Here is a 20,573-nt window from a genome sequence, read left to right as displayed (position 1 = left end):
TGCCCATGTATAAAACAAAATGAAAACAAAAACAAAACACCATTTGTAAAAGGTTACACATTGCAGTATTATTTGCCATAGCAAATGGTTGGAAACAACTCAGATGTTAAAAGGGCACTGCTTAAATAAGTTATAACACATCCATATGACAGAGCACTACATAACTGTAGAACAGAGTAAAAATATTCACTGTACCTATATGGGAAGATCTCATATGAAAAGTAAGGTCCAAAACAACAAAAATTATGCTAACTTTTGTGTTTAAAAGGAGGAGAAATAATATGTATTATAACAACTATGGTTGCATGGGGTGAGGTAGGAGCTGAACAGATGGGGGTTAGGATGGGGAGAAATGTTTCACTGCAAAATTTCTTTTATTTTTAAGCCATGTAAATTTATTACCTGTCCAAAAAATTAAATTGAAACTTGATTCAAACTTGAAATTCCAAGTGAAATTCTTGTTCCTTTCCTTTAAGACCCGGTGATCCTCTAGGAATGGTTCCCTGCTGTTTGTCAGTGTTGGCCACCCTTTCTATCTGCTCTGAGACCAGGCTGTGAGTTCCCTGACCATAGAGGTTCTCCTTCCCCACCTTCTCTGAGTGCCTAACACCAAGGCTTGCACACAGCAGATGTCAGAGAATGTTTGTTGAATGACTGTGTGGAGGGGAGGGGTGGGAGATTAAGCTGGGAAGACAGATCTGGGGCCAGATCAGGAAGGGAGACATGCTGATGAATGACCTTCGTTCAGGACCAAATATGTTTGGACTTTCTTTTTCTTTTTTTTTACAGTTTTATTGAGGTATAATTTACATATTACAAACATTTTTCCATAGACAGTTTGATGCCTTTGGATAAATATATTCGATGTGCAGTCACCACCATAATCAAGTTTTAGAACACTTTGCTCCCTCCAAAAATTTCCCTTGTGTCCCTTTGTAGTCAGCGTCCACGCCCACACTCCTGGCCCAGGCAACCACTGCCCGGCTTCCTGTTGCTAAGGTTTTGGTTTTTCTAGAATTTCACATAAATGGAATCTTACCATACATAATCTTTGGTATCTGGGTTCTTTCACTCAGCATGTTGTTTTTGAGATCCAAAATGTTACTGTGTGTCAGTAGTTAGTTCCTTTTTACTGCTGAGTAGTATTCCACTGTGTGGATATGCAAATCCACAGAAACAGAGGTAGATTAGTAGGTTAGTGGCTGTCAGGGAATTGAGAAGGGGGGATTGGGAAGTATGGGGTTTCCTCTTGAGGTGAAGCAAATGTTCTGGAATTAGATAGTGCCAAGAGTTGTACAATATTGTCAACATACTAAGAGACACTGAATTGTACACTTTAAAATGGCAAATTTTATATAAATTTTATCTTTTATAAAGTACATTTTAGGTAAGCATCACAGCATGGTTACTAAGCAAACAGTCTTTGGAGGCAAACTGACTTGATTCAAGTCTCCATTTCACTCCTTACTAGCTAAGAGACCTCAGACAAATGATTCTAAGTCTCAGTTTCTTCATCTGTGAAGTGGGGGTAAAAATAGAGGCCATCTCACAGAGTTGTGTAAAAACTCAATGTGATAATGCACGTGATGCACTTAGCATGGTACTGACAAGTGCCTCATCAGTGTTAGCTTCTTGTTTAACCCACCTACACCTGCCATATTTCAAAGTCGTTCCATGTCTTAAGCTATTTGATTTAACATGAAGGAAGGACTTTTCTCAATCTACAGGTGGTGAACCATTAAGAGATTTGTCCCCATGTAAGCAACTTGTCCCCATAGTGGAGAACATTCTATAAAATAACTGGTCTGTATTTTTTGAAAATGTCAATGTCATAAAAGACAAAGGCTCAAGGAACTGCTCCAGACTAAAGGAGACTAAGTAGGACAATTAAATGCCATGCGTGATCCCGAATTGAGTCTAGGGGATGGAAAATAGACTGTAGTAGTATGGAATTGGTGTTAGATTTCCTGATTCTGATAACTGTAGCATGCAGGGCCAGGACTGGGGTGAAGCAAGAAAGTCTCCTAGGGTGCAGAATTGAAGGCAGCCCACTGGAGGGGCCACTCACTCTCAGGCCTTGCTCGCCTCTGTGTGGTTCTGGCCCTGGTATTGTGATAGTGTAAGAAAATGTCCTTGTTCTTAGGAAGTACACACTGAAGGGTAAAGGAGAAATAAAACAATTAGCTATGCATGGTGGTGCACACCTGTAGCACCAGCTACTCCTGAGGCTGAAGCAGGAGGATCACTTGAGCCCAGGAGTTCAAGGTTACAGTGTGCTGTAATCAGGCTGCTGCACTCCAGGCTGGGCGACAGAGCAAGATCCTGTCTGTAAAAAAACAAAAAAACCAAAAAAACAGCAAAGGCATACCAATGTATGCAATTAACTCCCCAATAATTGAGCAATAATAATAATATGTAGATAGAAACAAAGTTAAAGCATACATTGTAAAATATTAACAATTGGTGAATTTAGGTAAAGGGTATGCAGAAGTCATTTGTATTATTCTTGTAAGTTTTCTGTAAGTTTAATATTTTTGTAAATTTTAAGTCACCTGTCCATGTGATGAAGTTTCATTAGCAGCAGAGCTGGAATCTGGTATTCAGACTCTGCACACAGTGTGTGCTGCGGTGCTACCCTGCAACCCAAAGAGCTACAGCCCAAAGCGAAGGCCTGGGAGGCCTCCCGTCCCCGTGCCTCAGAGCAGTGTTTCTCCAACTTTAACACACACAGAAATCACACGGAGATCTTATTAAAAGTGAATTCCGATTCAGTGGACCTGAAGCCAAGCTGGAGAGTCTACATTTCTAACAAGCTTCGAAGTGAGGCTGATACTGCCGGTCCCTGGACCATGGGTCCAGAGGCAAGGCCCTAGCCCCCAGGGCCCCGACCTGTAGGGCCTAAAATTCAGAATGTGTTAGGGAGGAGAATAAAGGAAGGGAACACTAAATGATTTAGGAGACAGTTTGCTGTCATGATTCTATCCATTTAAAATGATTTTCGGTGATAAGTTGAGCCTTGTTTTTTCAAACTTCCTTTCATTCCAGAAACCTGCAGAGTGAGCCTACTACTGGGTGCCATATTTCAGAATTCAGAATTGAATGGGGATGAACATTAACTGAAACAGGGATAATTTACCCAGTCGTTCCCTTCTCCCAGGAGACTCCACATCAGCCTTAAATGCAGACAGTGTTTAGTCCAATAAGTAAACTTGGCATCTACCAGTCACCCTTAATGTCACAGGCACAAGAGAGAATATCACAAGCAGGGAGTGCTGGAAATGACAAATTCATCAAAAGCAAAAAACCAAACATTGAAAAGAAAAGAGTTGCCATATGTGCTGTGGGATCATTTTAGTGATAAAAGGATCTTCTAATGAATATTTGTGTTGCTCATTTTTTTTTTTTTTTAGCTTTCAACAACACAAATCTTTTTCATATTTTAAAAGGATTTTTCTTGGGAAACAACCTTGAAAAAAATAATTAATGCTAGCTGAGACCAAAATCGCAGTTACTGTTTGGTTTTTTTAAAGTTTCAGGAATAATCAAGTACCACCTTTTTGAAGGTGGGAATTAGGCCCAGAAACAGGTATTGAAGAGAGAAGGATGCTGTGAGCACTTGGGCAGGCGCAGACCTCACATCTGCTCCTCCGCATGAGCCTCGTGGAGGGTAGAGAAGAAGGTGGTTCCAAGACTCAGCCCCTCCTGCAAGACGTGATGGCCCCCAGTCCCCCCACCACAGGGAGGCTCCCAGAACACTTACCCCTCTGGGATTGTTCTGTCCCTTTCTCCCAGGGCTGCTGCTGCCTCTCTACTTTTGCTTCTTCCCCTTTCCTTTCCCTGGCTGACTTTCACTTCCCTGGCACTTCTGACAAGCTTCACCCAGCTGCTGCCCTTGAACTGCCCCCATACTTCCTTCCCCCCAGGCTGCCAATGCAATGCGTGGTGTTCCTGGAGACCTGGCTCCTAAGAAGCCCTGGGGCCACAGTGCTCTCCTCTGGGCCTCGAGGACCCAGCCATCCCCATCTTTAATCAGGAAGGAAATAAGAACGTGACACACCACTGGTCGTAGCTGTTTCTCTCCCTCCTCCTTTTCAGGGAGGCTGGTTCCCAGGTCACCTCCTACTTGGTGCAACAGTCGCACCCATCGTCTTTAAGAAAGATGCCATGGCCCAAAAGCCCTGTCAGGCCTGGCTGCCTGCTCCAGCACACAGATCACTGAGCTGCAAAGTTAGTCCGAACTTGCCCGAGGCTACACCGGTTAGTTAGAATGCAGGCCCTGACTTCGGCCCTAACCACAGTCCACAAAGGCTACTTGGAAAATGTTCTTTGTTGGAGGATTTGACACAAAGGCCCAGGAATGTGGGCTTAGGCAGTCCTGCCCCTACAGCTGGCCCTCCAGCCTCACTGCTCTCTCCAGGGGAAAATCGGAACTGGCTTCTTCAGCCAAGCACAAAGCCACTGTGGACAATCACAGGCCCAGGCCCAGGGTCTGCCCTTCCTCCCTCTTCCATCTTTACAAGTCTCACCCTCTATGAGGCCCAGCTCTCCTCCTACCGATGACTCCATCTCCGCTGATCTCATCCAAACAACCGCAAGTCCTCTGCTGGCGCTTGATTTTGTACTGTTTTGTGTGTTTACGTTCTACTGCATTAGGAGACAGTGGCATAGAGGCTAAGATTATGGATGAGGTTGGAAATCAAACAGACAAGCATCCAAATCCTAGCTCTATCTCTGTGTGCTCCTGGGCAAGTTACTGAACCCATCTCAACTTCAGTCACGTCATCTGTAAAAGGAGGCATCATAATGTTTGTTTCAATTTTTCTTTTCCTGACCAGGTTGTAGTGGCTCATGCCTGTAATCCCAGCACTTTGGGAGGGAAGATCACTTCAGGCCAGGAGTTTGAGACCAGCCTAGGCAACATGGTAAGACCTTGTCTCTATAAAAAATAGAAAAATTAGCCAGGTGCGGTGGTGCATGCCTGTAGTTTCAGCTACTCAGGAAGCTGAGGTGGGATGATTACTTGAGTCCAGGCATTTGAAGTTGCAGCAGTGAGTTATGATGGTGTCACTGCACTCCAGCCTGGGTGACAGAGTGAGACCCTATCTCTAATATATATATATATAATGTTTTTCTTTTCCTAAGAGTTAAATGAAAATTCTCATCCAACAAAAATTTACTGTCTACTATTTGTCAGGCACTGCTCTACATGGGGATATGGTGGTGTCTGAGACAAATTCTTTCTCCTTAAAGAACTTACATTCTAGTGGGTGATACATATGACAAACAAATGGATAATATACTAGTAAAGAATAATAATAATTGCTATTTTATATAATAGAAAGTGATAGAAAGTGATTAGATTTGGGGATGGGGTGGAGTGTTATTTTAGATAGGGCAATCAGGGGAGATTCTCTGAGGAGGTGACATTTGAGCAAGACCCTAAATGTGTAAAGGAAGGAGCTATGCAAAAATGTAGGAAGAGCAGATATAAAGACCCTGAAGCAGAAATAAGCTGGGCATATTCACATAACAGGAGTAAGAGCAACACAGGGCAGGGTAAGAAAGGAGTGAACTAGAAGGTGAAAGCAGAAAGGTAATACGTGTGGAAGAGGCTTAGCATGTAGTAAGTGATCCATAAATAACTATTCTTAAGGGGGTCTTATTTTCCTAATAAGGCTGCATGCTCTATGAATGCATTAATTCACTGGATAGATATTTACTGAATGACTACCAGGTGCCAGGTACTATGTTACAAGATAGGGACAACATGAACAAAACAGACTTGGCAGAAGAAAATAATAAGAAAATGAGCAGGGTGGAGTGACAAGATCACAGAAAGGGCTGAAGCTACCTATTGCAACTTTAGGAGCTGAACTTGGACTCAGAGGCATCCTGACACTTGCCATTTTATAGCAAAACACTACTTAGAAAAGTGCCCAATGAATGATTATTTCAATCTTAAGAGATGGAAAAAGATATACAGGGTAAATATGAATGAAAAAAACTCTAGGGTAGCAATTTTAATATCACTCAGAATAGACTTTAAGGTAGAAAATATAAGGAACAAAGAAGACTTTATATATAGTGTAGATTAAGAAGCTATACAGGCCGGGCGCGGTGGCTCACGCCTGTAATCCTAGCACTCTGGGAGGCCGAGGCGGGCGAATTGTTTGAGCTCAGGAGTTCGAGACCAGCCTGAGCAAGAGCGAGACCCCGTCTCTACTAAAAATAGAAAGAAATTATATGGACAGCTAAAAATATATATAGAAAAAAATTAGCCGGGCATGGTGGCGCATGCCTGTAGTCCCAGCTACTCGGGAGGCTGAGGCAGTAGGATCGCTTGAACCCAGGAGTTTGAGGTTGCTGCCTGGGCAACAGAGTGAGACTCTGTCTCAAAAAAAAAAAAAAAAAAAAAAGAAGCTATACAGATTATAAACTATTAATATATATACACCTAACACTATAGCTTCAAAATATATACAGCAACAATCTACAGAAGAATCAACTATAATCAATGATTTTAATATATTCCCTTAGAAACTGATAGACCAGTTTTTATAAAGTGAAGATAAAATACAGTTGAATGACTCAATTAGTAAGTTCAGTCGAATAGCCTTATACCCAACAGATGAAGAATATACCTTCTTCTCAAAAACACATGGAATAATCACAAAGATTAGTCACATACCAGTCATATATCTCACTAAATTCCAATGTATCAACATCATACAGCCTGTATTCTCTGACCACAATGCAATAAATTTAGAAACCAATAATAAAAAAAAAAGGACGGGTTGAAATTCTTTAGGGTCTGGAAGTGTAAAAGATACTATATAATATTGGGATAAAGAAATTATAATAAGGGAATTTTTACAATGAAAGCACCATGTGTGAAAGCGTGTGTAAGATGGTGCATAAAGAGGATTGATAGTGTTGTGTACATTTATTTAGCAAACAAGAAATATTAAAACCAAATGAGCTAAGTGTTCAGTACAAAAACTCTGAAGAAATAAGCAGGCAGGAAATACTAAAGATAAGGGCAAAAACCAATGATATGAGGTAGTAGGGGAAGGAAGAAGAAGAGCAATAAATAAGAATGATAAAATCAAAAGATGATTTTCTTGAAAAGACTGCTAAAATTGACCAATCTCTGGTAAGACAGATCAAGAGAAAGTAGGAAGATATACAAGTAAACAAAAGACAAAATAAAAAGGAGGAAATTATTTACAGAAAAAAATTCTTATTTTAAAAAGATTATAAAAATTACCCAAGTGTGGTGGCACATGCCTGGCTGAGGCAGGAGGATTGTTTGAGCCCAGGACTTTGAGGCTACAGTGAGCTGTGACCATGCCACTGCATTCCAGCCTGGGTGACAAGAGTGAGATCCTGTCTCAAAAAAAAAAAAAAAAAGAGAAAGACTACGGATTAGAGGGGAATAAATAATTTGTTGTTATAATTATTATATTAATAATTAATAATATATTAATCTTGTCATTATAATTTACATGGAAAACCCAAGAGAATGAACAAGTTATTAACATCTAATGCAAGTTCAGGAAGGTTGCTAGATAGAAGGGCAACATACAAAAATCAGTAGTCTTTCTCTACACCTTGAATAATAAGGTAATTCAGTGTAAATAAGATACCATTTATAGTAATCATAACATTATAAAATATGTAGAAATTAACCTGTCAAAGAATGCACGTGAATTATCTGGATAAAAATGTAAAACTCTCTTAAAAAGGATAAAAGGAAGCCTAAATAAATGAGAACATAGTTTACGTTCATTGGTAGAAGAGCTTAACATTGTAAAAATAACAATTCTCCCAATATTAATCTATAAATTTAGTGTAATTGCATCAAATTACTTTCTGTGTTGCTATAACAGAATACCTGAGGCTAGGAAATGTATAAAGAAGAGAAATTTATTTGTTTTCAGATCTAGACCTGGGAAGTCCAAGGGCATGGTGCTAGCACCTGCTCAGCTTCTGGTGAGGGCCTTCTTGCTGTATCACCACATGGCAAGAGGGCAAGAGCGTGCCAGCTCAGCTCTCTCTTCCTCTTCTTAAAAAACCACCAGTCCCACCATGGGAGCCCTGCCCTGATGACTTGTCTCATACTAATTGCCTCCCAAAGGCCCTGCCTGCAAATACCATCAACATACAAGTTTAGGGATTAAGTTTTCAACCCATGAAATTTGGGGGACATACTCAAACCATGGCATATGGCAAAAGGGAGTCTGCAGCTGTGATTGAGTTAAGGACCTTGAGGTAGGGAGAGTACCCTGGACTGTCCAGGTGGGCCAGATATAATCACAATGGTCCTTCTAAAAGGCACGCGGAAGGAGTCAGAGTCAGAAGAGAAGATGATGTGATTATAGAAGCAGCGGTTGGAATGATGCACTTTGAAGATGGAGGAAGGGGCCACAAGCCAAGGAATAGAGGAAGCCACTAGAAGTTGAAAAAGGCAAAGAAATGGATTCCCCCCTCAGAGCCTCCAGAAGAAACCAGCTTTGTCAATACCTCACTTTAGCCCAGTGAAACTGATTTTGGGCTTCTGACCTCCCGAACTACAAGATAATGAATTCATGTTGTTTCAAGCCACTAAGTTTGTGGTCATTTGTTACAGTGGCAACAGGACACTAATACACCTGGGGTATTTGTTAAATATACAAATCACCATCTCTCTCCCTATAAATTCTGATTACATAGGTCTAAGTTGGGAGCCCAAGAATCTGTTTTTTAACAAGGGTCCAGGTGATTTTTATCTTCAGGTAAATGTGGGAACTATTGCTGTAGCAGATTATAATAGCTCAACCAAATTCCTCGACACCGCTTTTCTGGTAACAGACTCCATGTGCTTGGGCTACGGGTGTGGAGACATGACCAAGGATTGGCCAATCCTGGCACTCCATTGCCCTAGAGCTTGAAACTGGTCCTCAGGTGGATCTATGGCCCATGTTGGCCAGTGACAATCGCTCTCTGGGAATTTATATATGGAAGCCACAAGAAAAAGTGCTCTTTCTTTGTGCTGGGATTTGGTTTAAGATTCCACAGTGCCAGCCCAGGATGAAGAAGCGTCAGCCTGCCACTGCTGGCAGCCACCTGCTCTGACTGGATAGAGGAAGCTCATTTGCACTAGGAAAGAAGATAATAAACAGGCAAGCAGAGTTGAAAGTTAGAAGAGAGAAGAAAAGCCCTAATATCGTTTGAGTCCCTGGATCCACTTATGTCTGATGCTGCTACCATCCTTGTCCTTTTGACCTTTTGACCTACGAATCACTGAATCCCATTATTTTTCAAGCTCACTGGATTAATTTTCAGTCCCTTGAAACATAAAGACTCTCTCAACCCCATAGTCCCCAGCATCTGTGTGTTCAACCTGGTTCTCTTTCTACTTCTAGTTCCTGCTCCCTCCCACCTACTCAAAGATAAGAAATTCTGAAGTGGTGGCTCTTTTCCAATGGAAACAAACTCTGCAAATCTCCTACGATTGCTTTTGTTCAAAGTATTGAACAAAAGTATTGTCTACCAAATACCTCTGCAGCTACATTATATTGGGTTTTATAGGCATCTTTAGCTTGAATTGAGGAGCGAGGAGGTTGAGCATTGACTGGAAGATTCTCCCCCATTAGTAAAGTTAGTTCATCAATTATTCTTTCCTGTCTTTCAATTCCAAAGTTTCTCATCTCTAGCAGATGCAGCTAAACACTGTTATCTGTAACATTCACCTAATATAAATCTCCATTGCCAGGGGGATGAGCCTGTAACATTTACAAAGTGGGATTGACCAAACAAGACCCGGACTTTGCTTGACCACTATTGGCAAGTACTATTAAGGTCCTTTGTAGAGTTGGGCTGTAAATCTTGGTAGAAGAAAATGAGAATTCCTAACACTTCGTTCTGCCAGTAAAGTAGAAAGAGCACTGGGCTAGCAGTCAGGAAACCAGAGTATGATCTTGGCTCTGCCAATTATTACCATTTAGTAAACTTAGGCAATGCCGGGCGCGGTGGCTCACGCCTGTAATCCTAGCCCTCTGGGAGGCCGAGGCGGGTGGATCGCTCGAGGTCACGAGTTCGAGACCAGCCTGAGTGAGACCCCGTCTCTACTAAAAAAATAGAAATAAATGATCTGGACAACTAAAAATATATATAGAAAAAAATTAGCCGGGCATGGTGGCGCATGCCTGTAGTCCCAGCTACTGGGGAGGCTGAGGCAGTAGGATCGCTTAAGCCCAGGAGTTTGAGGTTGCTGTGAGCTAGGCTGACGCCACGGCACTCACTCTAGCCTGGGCAACAAAGTGACACTCTGTCTCAAAAAAAAAAAAAAAAAAAACTTAGGCAAGTTAGCTAGCACCTCTTGGTTCTAATTTCTTCATCTGTAAAATGGAATTCATGATATTCCCAGGCCTGCTTACCTAACTTGTTGTAAGAATTAAACAAGGTATGCAAATGTAAGGTATTGTTATGTACTATACAAATCTAAGATATAATTATGATGCCCTAGTCCTAGACATCTTTATTTAAACCTGGGTCTGTTGGACTGTGACTATTCTGCTTACCAAGATTGACAAAAGTGAATTGCTTCTCATAAACCAATTTATTTAATATCTGTATGTCATGGGTTAGGAATTATGCAAGCCCATGCATAGAGTAGGATCAAATTTGGAACATCAGTTAGAATACTACTATATGCAAATGGTTGAAGATTCAAAGTATGGAAGCACATAATGTAAACAGATGCTATAAATTTCTGCAAAACATGCCTAAAAATGGTCTTCAGCAGATGCTTTCAAACTCTCTCTGGATTACAGCTTTCAAACAAAACAAAAAACCCAAAGGATTTGGACCAGGGATCTTTAAAACCTCCTCCACCCCCACAACTGTCTTTATTTAGTACTAAATTTAAAGCAGATGGAGAAAGCAGCAAGCAAGACAATGCCTACATCTGCTAGTAAATTAATACTGCTGAGCCAAGCTAGTAGAAAAATCTTGAGTGGTCTGTACATGTTAGCAGAGCCATAAATAATGCAAAGGCCCCTGCTTTTGACGAATTTATAATTTATATAATTTAGACATAATATAGTCTGTAACATTTATTGAGGACTTACTATGTACTGGGCACTATTCTAAGTGCTTTACTCAAATTGACTCATTTAATCTTCTCAACAACCCTCTAAAATAGGTACTGTTATATTCTCTAGTTTGTAGAGGGGAACATTGTCTCACAGAGATTCAGTGATTTTACCCAAGATCACATGGCTAGTAACGGAGTTGGGATTCCAAAGCCCACACTCCTAACCACTGCACTAAACTGCTCCTCTAGAAACATAGAGAAGAAGGAACAGAATGACCTATGACTTCATTTCATACTTACTATATATCTTTTATTATTTTTTTAGATGTGCAACCCACCCTGGTTAGAATGTTCTACAGGTCTGTATCATAGCCCTTATAGTGAGCCTGCACATAATAGGTGCTCAGTATATATTGATTTGCTCATGGACAATATTGTTTTGGATACATAGGTTGCTTTGAACATAAAATCATCATAATAACTTAAAGAAGCTGATCAATGGCATGAGAAATGTGTCAGACCTCTGAATTCCAGTGTGTCCCATATCCATTACACATGTTCATACTGCATTGCAATTGCCATTTTCCATCCTGGTCTCTCCCTGGAAACTGGAAGCTCCTCCAAGGCAAGGATAGCGTCCAGGTCATCATTGCATCCTCAGTGACCAGCCCAGCGGCCTGGTGCATCATATTAGTGAGGAGTCTTAATTGGGAGTGACAGGAACTCGATTGGCATTTGCTAAAGCAGGAAGGGAAGTGTTGGAAGGATGCTGGGGGAATGCATGGGTTGAAGAAAGAGCAAGAGCTGCAGGAAGCAGAGATTTCTGGAAACTGGACCCAGGCTCCACACCACTGGAACACCTTTCTTTCAATCCCTCTCTTTCCCAGCCTGGGAAACACCCCCCCCCCCCCCGCCCCGCCCAGAGCCCTTAATGCACAGCCTCAATGATATGACACATGTCAGGGGCTACTTCCTCTCCCCTACTTCAGTGAGAATGATCTTGAGGAAGTCACAGATTGGCCAAGCTTGGGTCATGAGCTCATCTCTGCCCACATCTCTGCCCAGTCATTCTGGAGCACTCTGGTCGACCATGCCTAGAGTGAGTGCTTGTCCTTGGGGACTGGAAATAGCAGTGGAGTGTGGGATTAGGGAAAGGATGGTGTGGAAGCATGCTGGGTAGCCCAAAACAACAGCCACCAGAGACCTAATAGGTCCTTAATAATGATGATTAAGGATATGAGCTGGGGCTGTGCAATGAATTATTTCCTTGAAAAACTGATTCCATACTGAAAAATAACAGGGCTTCCCTGTCATTTACCTTATATTCATTCATTCAACCAATAATTCTGAGTGTACGTTAGGTTACATATAATTTGTAACCTAATTACAAATTATAAATATAAAAAATTCAGGCTGGGCATGGTGGATCATGCCTATAATCCTAGCATTCTAGGAGGCCGAGGTGGGAAGATCCTTTGAGGTCAGGGGTGCGAGACCAGCCTGAGCAAGAGCGAGACCCCGTCTCTACTAAAAATAGAAAAATTAGCTGGGCATGGTGGCGCATGCCTGTAGTCCCAGCTACTCAGGAGACTGAGGCAGGAGGATTGTTTGAGCCCAGGAGTTTGAGGTTGCTGTGAGCTAGGCTGATGCCACAGCACTCTAGCCCGGGCAACAGACCTAGACTCTGTCTCAAAAAAAGAAAAAAAAAAAAAATTCTATTTTAGTGGAAATGTATATCTTATATGAGATAGATGAGTCTTTTAAAAAAATTAGTTTTGTATCCATTGATAAATATTACTGACTACTAAAACAAAACTAGGTTCCACATCTATATGATCTCTATTTTTCATTTTTGTAGATGTGAGCACTGAGAATCTTGTTTTATAAATAAGTAGATGGGGATGAAAATATGAAAATCATTTTCTAATGATAGTGCTACCCAATTTTTTTTTTGACTATGCCCAAGTTGTGTGGTAAACATTACATAGTGATTGTATTGGTTTTCAATAGCTGCATAACAAATTCTCACAAAACTAGCAGCTTAAAACACCACCCATTTATTATCTCACCGTTCCGTAGACCAGAAGTCGGGGAGGAGGGTTCAGGAGAATGGGGAGGCTTGACTGGGCTTTCTGCTTAGAGTCTGACAAGTCCAAGATTATGGTGCTAAGATGGGCTGGGCTCTTATCTGGAGAAGAAGTGTTCTTCATCCAGCTTATTGGCAGAATTCAGTTCCTAGCAGTTGTAACACTAAAGTCCCTGTTTGCTAGCTAGCTGTTGGCCCGACACCACTCTCAGCTCCTAGAGGCCACTTTTAGGTCCTTGAATGTGGCCCCCTCCATCTTCAAAGCTAGCACTGGATGATCAGATCTTTCTCATGCTTCAAATCTCACTTCCCCTTCTACTACCAGCCAGAGAAAATTCTCTGCTATTAAAGGGCTCCCCTGGTTGAGCTAGGCCCACCTGGATAGCTTTCAATGGGAAGTTGACTTAAGAACATTTTTGATGAAAATTTCTAGGCAGAATTCTAAAGATCTTATCTTCTGGTTATTCAATCAAGCTCTAATCTAGCCACTGTTGTGAATGGACTTTGGGACTTTAATTAAAGTCCCAAGCCAGTTGACCTTAAAGCTATCCAGGTGTATTTCTTGCTTAATTGATTTTAAATGATTTAAATCATTTAAATGATTCACTAATTTGGGCCTAGAGATTTTTCTATAAGGTTTTTAATCACAAATTCAATTTCTCTGATAAATAGAAAATCTGAATAGTCCTACTTTTTGTGTGTGTCAGTTCTGGTAAATCGTATTTTTTAAAAATGCTGTTTTAGTAATTTTATCTTAAATTAAAGCTATTTATAGTGTCCTTTTTTATCTTATTAATGTTTGCAAGATCTGTAGCAATATCTCCTTTTTCATTCCTGATACGGATATTTTGTAGACAATATTTTTAATACTCTATCATTGGATCATTTGATGAGTAGGTAAATAAAATGTACTATATTCATACAATGGAATATTATTTGGCCATAGAAGGGAATAGAGTACTGATATAACAGAGATACGTCTTGAAAACATTATGCTAAGTAAAAGAATCCATTCACAAAGGGTCACATAGTGTATGAATTCATTTATATAAAATGTCCAGAATAGGCAAATCTATAGAGACAAAAAGCAGACTAGTGGTCGCCTAGGGCTGGAGAGTTTGGGGTCTGGGCAGGCATGGGAATGCCTGCCAAAGAGTATGGGGCTTCTTTGGGGGATAATGAAAAGGTTCTAAAATTGATAGTGGCGATGGTTGTACAATTCTGTGAACATATGAAAAACCGTCAAATTTTAAGGCATGTGAATTATATCTCAATAAGCTATTTAAAAAATTGATCATTGGACAGATTAGATTTTCCTTCACTTTTGTTCAAAACAACAAATTGGAAACTACCTAACTTGCAAAAGAATCATTATCTAATTGTTCGTTTTTTCAACGTCAATACCAGTATTTCAATTATCCCTTTCTTTGGTATCCCAGAGGTTTTTTCATCCTAGAACACTGCACAATAGTACCAGCAAGACACTTTGACTACACTAGTTCTCAGGAAGATCAATTTTAGGAAATTGATACAAAAACATGCCTGTGTACCCTTAGAAAAGTCTTTGCATATCATGAGGAGTATTATCACCTAGTCTGAGGACCAGCTAGGCTATATATAGCTAGGCTATATTCTCAGTATAGGCACATGGGGGAGGAAATGGGTCATGTTCTAGTATCTGCTAGCTGTGTGACAACACGTTCCATGGCAAGGCCCTTCGTAAGTCAGTTAGGATCTGCATTTGGGCTGCTGACCCAGACATGGGTACTTCTACAAGGTCAACTCCAGTCCAGAAAGAGTGAAGGAGATAGGGTCAGACAAGCCTATGATCTCTGCAAGCCACAACAATGTAGAAAACAACCTGGGCAAGATAACCTTGGTTTCATTTGGTGACACGGAACTAACTCTCAGGTCTACCTGAGGCTGCCTGAACAGTTTGTGGCAGTTAAAGGGGGATTTATACAGCTGGAAAACCTGATCCCTCACCTTTCCCCTTTTATTTTTTCGTGGGCACATTTAATCTTTGTACCTGCCATGTCTGCTGAGTGTATAATTAGCATGCTGACATCTGAGCAGCAGTGCTTCTCAGCTAGCTTTATTTAGGGGTGGAAATATTTCTTACTTTGGATAAACTTAGGCACTGCTCCCCCCTCCTCTGCCCAACTTCCTTGTTATCCTGGGTATGACAGCTTTTTATCCCTTGGAATATGTCAAGGGCACGGGAATATCTGTGTCCAGATGTCAGCTGGAGTTACCCTGTCCTTTAAGATATACATGAAATTGGCTCAACCCCTCTCACCCTCATTCCATGAGCTATCTAAAGGACAATGCCCTCCTCAGATTTTCTGGACATTTCTGGGAAATGGTTCTCACGGTCGCCTCTGACTCCAGGTCCTGCGAATTGTATTCATTTGGAGATTGTCTCACTCTCTTCCTCCTGCTGCCTCCTTTCCCCCAGATCAACCCAGTCACGGAATTCAGAACTTGTCCTCCTTTGGTGGTGTGCAGACTGAGGAAGGATCCCGAAATCATGTGACTTCAAAGAAAGTTAGGGGGAAATGAGGATTTACTTCCAAGCAATGCAGCCACCATAAAATTAAATATTAGCCATCTGTGTTCTTAAGGTCTCCCACCATTTCCTATTCCTACCTGCGTGGGGCTCCAGACTCCTGCAGGGGGCTTGGCCCTCTCCTTTCTTTCTTACCTGTGTTCTGATTTCCCTACACATAGCAAAAGCCAACAGCCCAATTTCTTAGGCAGAGAAAGTATTTTTCCAACCGTTTCACTGGGTCTAGGCTTCTGTCTGCATGTCTTAGGACCAAACTACAGCTTTAATGTTAGTACTAAGGATTTGGCCCCTGAAAGTCACAGGCAACCAACCATTCTCCTCCACTCCAGTTTTAGTTCAGAGACTAGGGAAGGGGCTTTTGTGGTTCATATTAATCAGGAAAAATCCCTACAAGACAAAGGCACTGCATATTAATTGAATAACAGGATGACAAGGAAAATTGAGCCAGGCAACACTATTTATTAAGTGCCTAATATGTTCCAGGCACGGGGCTAGGCACAAAGGGAAACAAAATCAGACAGTTGTGTTCTTGTGAAGCTGACAACATTAGTGGGAAAGAGAAACATCAAATACTCACACAAGCAAAATGAAAATATTAAGTGACAAGCACCAGGAAGACAGGGTGCAGGTGCTATGAGAGGAATACACTACCCAGTAGGGGACCAGGGAGAGTTTCCATGAGGCTGTGACCTGAAGGCCCAGTAAGGGTTAATTTGGGGAGCAGAGAAAGAACATTCCAGGCTGAGAGAACAGGCCATGCAAAGGCTTTGTGACAACAAAAAGCCCTGACAAAGGACTGAAAGAAGGCCCACGTGGCTGGAGCTGCAAAAATGTGAAGTAAGATTAGGTTGGAAAGTTGGGTAAGAGAAGACCACTAAAAAGTTCCAAGCAGGGGGAGTGTGAGGCTCATATTTGCATTTTGAAAAAAAAATACTCTGGCTGCAGCATGGAGAAGGGATTGGAACGTCACAAAGGCTTGAGAGGAACTATCTGCCACCTGGAGCATCCACGTGGAGACAAGCAGTTGCTATAATTATCCAGAGCATCACCTTATCTGTGTGTATTTTAATACAATGCTCAAACAAAATGAACACATACATACAAATAGTTAAGAATATCAATTAGTACTAGTACTATTAGGTTTATAAAAAATAGCAGTCCCCTGACCATCCATCCTTCCCCACCCCCTGGCCCCGTCCACTAAGGACCTCTCCCCCTCCACTCTTAACTATTCATCTGGTGGTCTTCCCTTCTCCCTGCTTTTTAAAAACATAGTATGTTTAAAGTGATATTTATTTTTCAATTTTAGACATTACTTCCTACTACAGAAGAAAAGAATTTCTTGCTGTTACCCTGCACTCCCTCCCCTCCCTTAAAACTATTCTTATCCTGCCAAGAGGGAACACTCAGCGCATTACCAGCACTTCCTTTTTAGTCTTCCCATATACGAAAAATACTGACTCATTCATTGCTTGAAAAACCCATCAATCAATAAGGACAGAAACAGTACATCTCACTGGAAATGTATACCTTTGTAAGTACAAAAGTACCTTCACTGTACATCTGTCGGGGACTGAGGGGTAAGGATTTTTTACCCCTTTAAGTAAAAACTACCAAGTTCTTAAGCTGGCATGAGAATATTCAAGGAAATCATAACATGTGCCAGTTGAAAGACACAATAATCTTATTTGCACTACGAGGCAAAAATAATCTTTACAGGACTAATGTCTTGGGGAAGAAGTGTTAGAAAGGTCATTAATTGACGATACTCCATATCATCTGCAGATGGAGTAGCAAAATAGGCCACTCCTATGCTACTGCTAGGAGTATAAGTGAGCATGAAAACAAGCGGGTGATTCCTATCCAGTCTACAAAAATCAGTCAGATGTTTTCACCCTCCGAGAAATCAATTCCAAGGAAGGAAATACTCAGAGATAAAAAGATTTACCACAAGACTATTCACGACAGTATTATTTATAACAATGGAAAACAATCTCAATGCACCAAAATGGGAAAATGGCTAAACGATACATCTATAGCATGGGATAATATAAAATCATTAAATTTGTGCTTACAGAGAACATTTAATGTGGTGGGGAAATGCTCATAGTGTGTTAAATGAGAAAAACAGTTAGGCTACATGTAAAAATATACATGTTACATGTGTGTAGTGTGCACACATATAAACATATGTAGAAGCATATATATCTATACATACCCCAATTTTTTAAAATGCATCAAGAAAAGTTTTTTTTCTCCCAGTGTGGTCTGCCAGCCATATACTTCAGAATCACCTGGCGGGCTTATTAAAATGCAGCTTCTTAGGTACCACACCAGACCTACTGAATTGGAGTCTTTGTAAGCAGAGCCTAAGGATCTCTGTCTACCTACACACCCTGAGTAATCCTGATTCACACCTCAGTTTGAGGACCACTGGATCAGAAATTACACCTTTCTCTGAGTGCTGGGATTAAGAGTAATTGTCTTCCTTTCTTGAATCTTGAATTCTCTACCAAGCATATGTTGCTTTTATGATTCAAATTTCATTTAAAATGCATTAATGAGGCATAAGCTTTAGAAAATGGAGCTAACTTAGCATCTATTTGGGCAAGTGTAAATAACTTTTGAGAACTGGAAAGTACTAAGTAGGTATCTATGGATTCCTGACAATAGAAAGTCAGTTTAGGACAAAGAAATTACTATACTAAGTGTAGATATGGAAATCATTACCTCAATAAATTGTGCAGGTAAAAATATAAATAGAATAATTTTGAGAAGCATAAGGAACAGCATTTCTAATGTTCCAAGATGTTCCTTGGCAAAAAGAGGATTCAGTGATCAAATAAATTTGGGGCACAAGACATACTATCATTCCCTCTCCCCTCTCAGAGTCAAAACCATGAGTAGATAACAGGTTCTGAGAAGTCCAATAGAAGCTTCACTTTAATTCCAGCTCCACAAATTCTTAGAATGTTCCTAGCATTGAAAGCAAATTCTAGGCCAGAAGAGGGTCTGGAAAAAGTTCTCACCATGTACTGATATCTTACACTTGATCCAACATATCAATTCATTTCCACGTTCCCACAGTCTCTGAGGGCTTAGCCCATATATATTTATAGAGCCTGCTTCTAAGGGCATGGTTCAAGTCAGCTAGCAAGTAATGTTTAGGAACAGCAAAACTGAGTGGGAGGCTGCAAGATTAAGAGAACATTTGAAGTAACTGCAGATTTACTTTGGTTTACTTATCTGTCCCTACCACTAGACTATTAGCTTAGAGCTGGAATTTTGTCCTTTGTCTATTCATTTATGTACTCCCAACACAATAAAGCCTGGCACTTATTTTGTACTCAGTGAATGGGGTCCCACCAGCCAGGTGGTTTAATTTTTTTTGAGACAGAATCTTGCTCTGTTGCCCTGACTAGGGTGCAGTGGCATCATCATAGCTCACTGCAACCTCAAACTCCTGGGCTCAAGCGATCCTCCTGTCTCAGCCACTCAAGTAGCTGGGACTATAGGCGCATGCCACCACACCCCGCTACGGTTTAATTTTTTTTTTTTTTTGACAAGTTCAGTAATGAAATGGGCTAAACATAGAAGTATGTCCTGAAGTTTGTGCACTCATGTTATCAAGGCTTCATTTCATTGAAAAAATATTTGAGTGCTTACTATAGGTGGGCATTTCTAAGAATGTAAAGGTGACTAAGACACAGTCTCTACCCTCAAGGGCTCCATGCAGTAGAGATACTAGTCTTAGCCTCTGTATAGGTTTGGGCATAAGTGTCTAATTAATGTTCATTTGAATTGAGTTTGGAAACCAAGACACACTTTAAGCCTGATCAAACTTTCGCACTTTGGGGGCAGAGTCTAGAGTTGGACAGAATCAGACCACTCTATAGACTGCATCAGAATGACTGAATCTTAAGCAACCAGACCTATCTTGATCATTGCTACTTTGGAGTCTCCACAACTAGCCAGGAATCAAAATTTTGACCAAAGAATCCCCAGAACCCAGAGGAATACACTATGACAATGTTTGTACTGCAGAACTCTCCAGGTTCTTGACATGTTAACAGATAGTATGTGGTGCAGTAAGACTGAGAAAGGGATTCAGCAGCGCTGACAGGCCTCTGGCCTGCAGGATTCTCAGCATCTTTAAGCAATGTGCTATGTTCTTTATATGCATTGTCCCATTTAACCTTCACAACAATCCTACCAAGTAGGTCTTATTATTTTTCCCATTTTAGAGATGGACATGCTGAAGAAACTCAAGAGAAATTAAGGAACCTGCTCCAGCTCACACAGAGGTACCACCATAAGGTACAGAATGGGACTATGATATCAGGTCTTTCTGGCACCAAAGACTGGTTCATGGGCATCAAAGCAATACTAACAATGTTTTCAATATGCTGATGGGCACTGGACCACTCCCAGAAGGATGCAGAGCATAAAGGGCTTCCCAAGCTGATTTGATTAGGGAGCCTTTTTGAAAGAATCAGCACGTAAGACTAGCTTTCCGTGGAACACATTTTGAGAAACATTGTGGGGCAAGTGAGTCAGAGATACATCATGGCATGGCAGACAGACAGGAGGTGGAAGGCAGCTCAGAAGGAAGAGCTACTCTAGAACGAACATTTATTAAAATTGTGCTCAAAGAATTATTAATAGGGACATGTAAATTAAACCTCAGTTTAAGATACCATTTCTACCTCCAGATTCATAAGCTTCACTTGATGGCTCATTTCTTTCAAATGATATCTGATATGACATTCCAATTCCAACATATTCACACTTTAGGATTTGTTGTAAGATTTGACTTACCTAGTAATTCAAATTATTATGTC

General features: G+C 40.9%; 1 protein-coding gene across 1 annotated transcript in view; it reads right to left on the bottom strand.

Annotated features, from left to right (window-relative positions):
* SMAD4 (SMAD family member 4) overlaps nucleotides 1-20,573 on the bottom strand; it is an 86,458-nt gene that overhangs the window by 58,404 nt on the left and 7,481 nt on the right. The window lies entirely within an intron of this gene.

This window comes from Lemur catta, chromosome 16, assembly GCF_020740605.2.
Source record: "Lemur catta isolate mLemCat1 chromosome 16, mLemCat1.pri, whole genome shotgun sequence".
In the NCBI taxonomy this organism is placed as follows: Eukaryota; Metazoa; Chordata; class Mammalia; order Primates; family Lemuridae; genus Lemur; species Lemur catta.
This window is presented reverse-complemented; position numbering and strand designations above follow the sequence as displayed.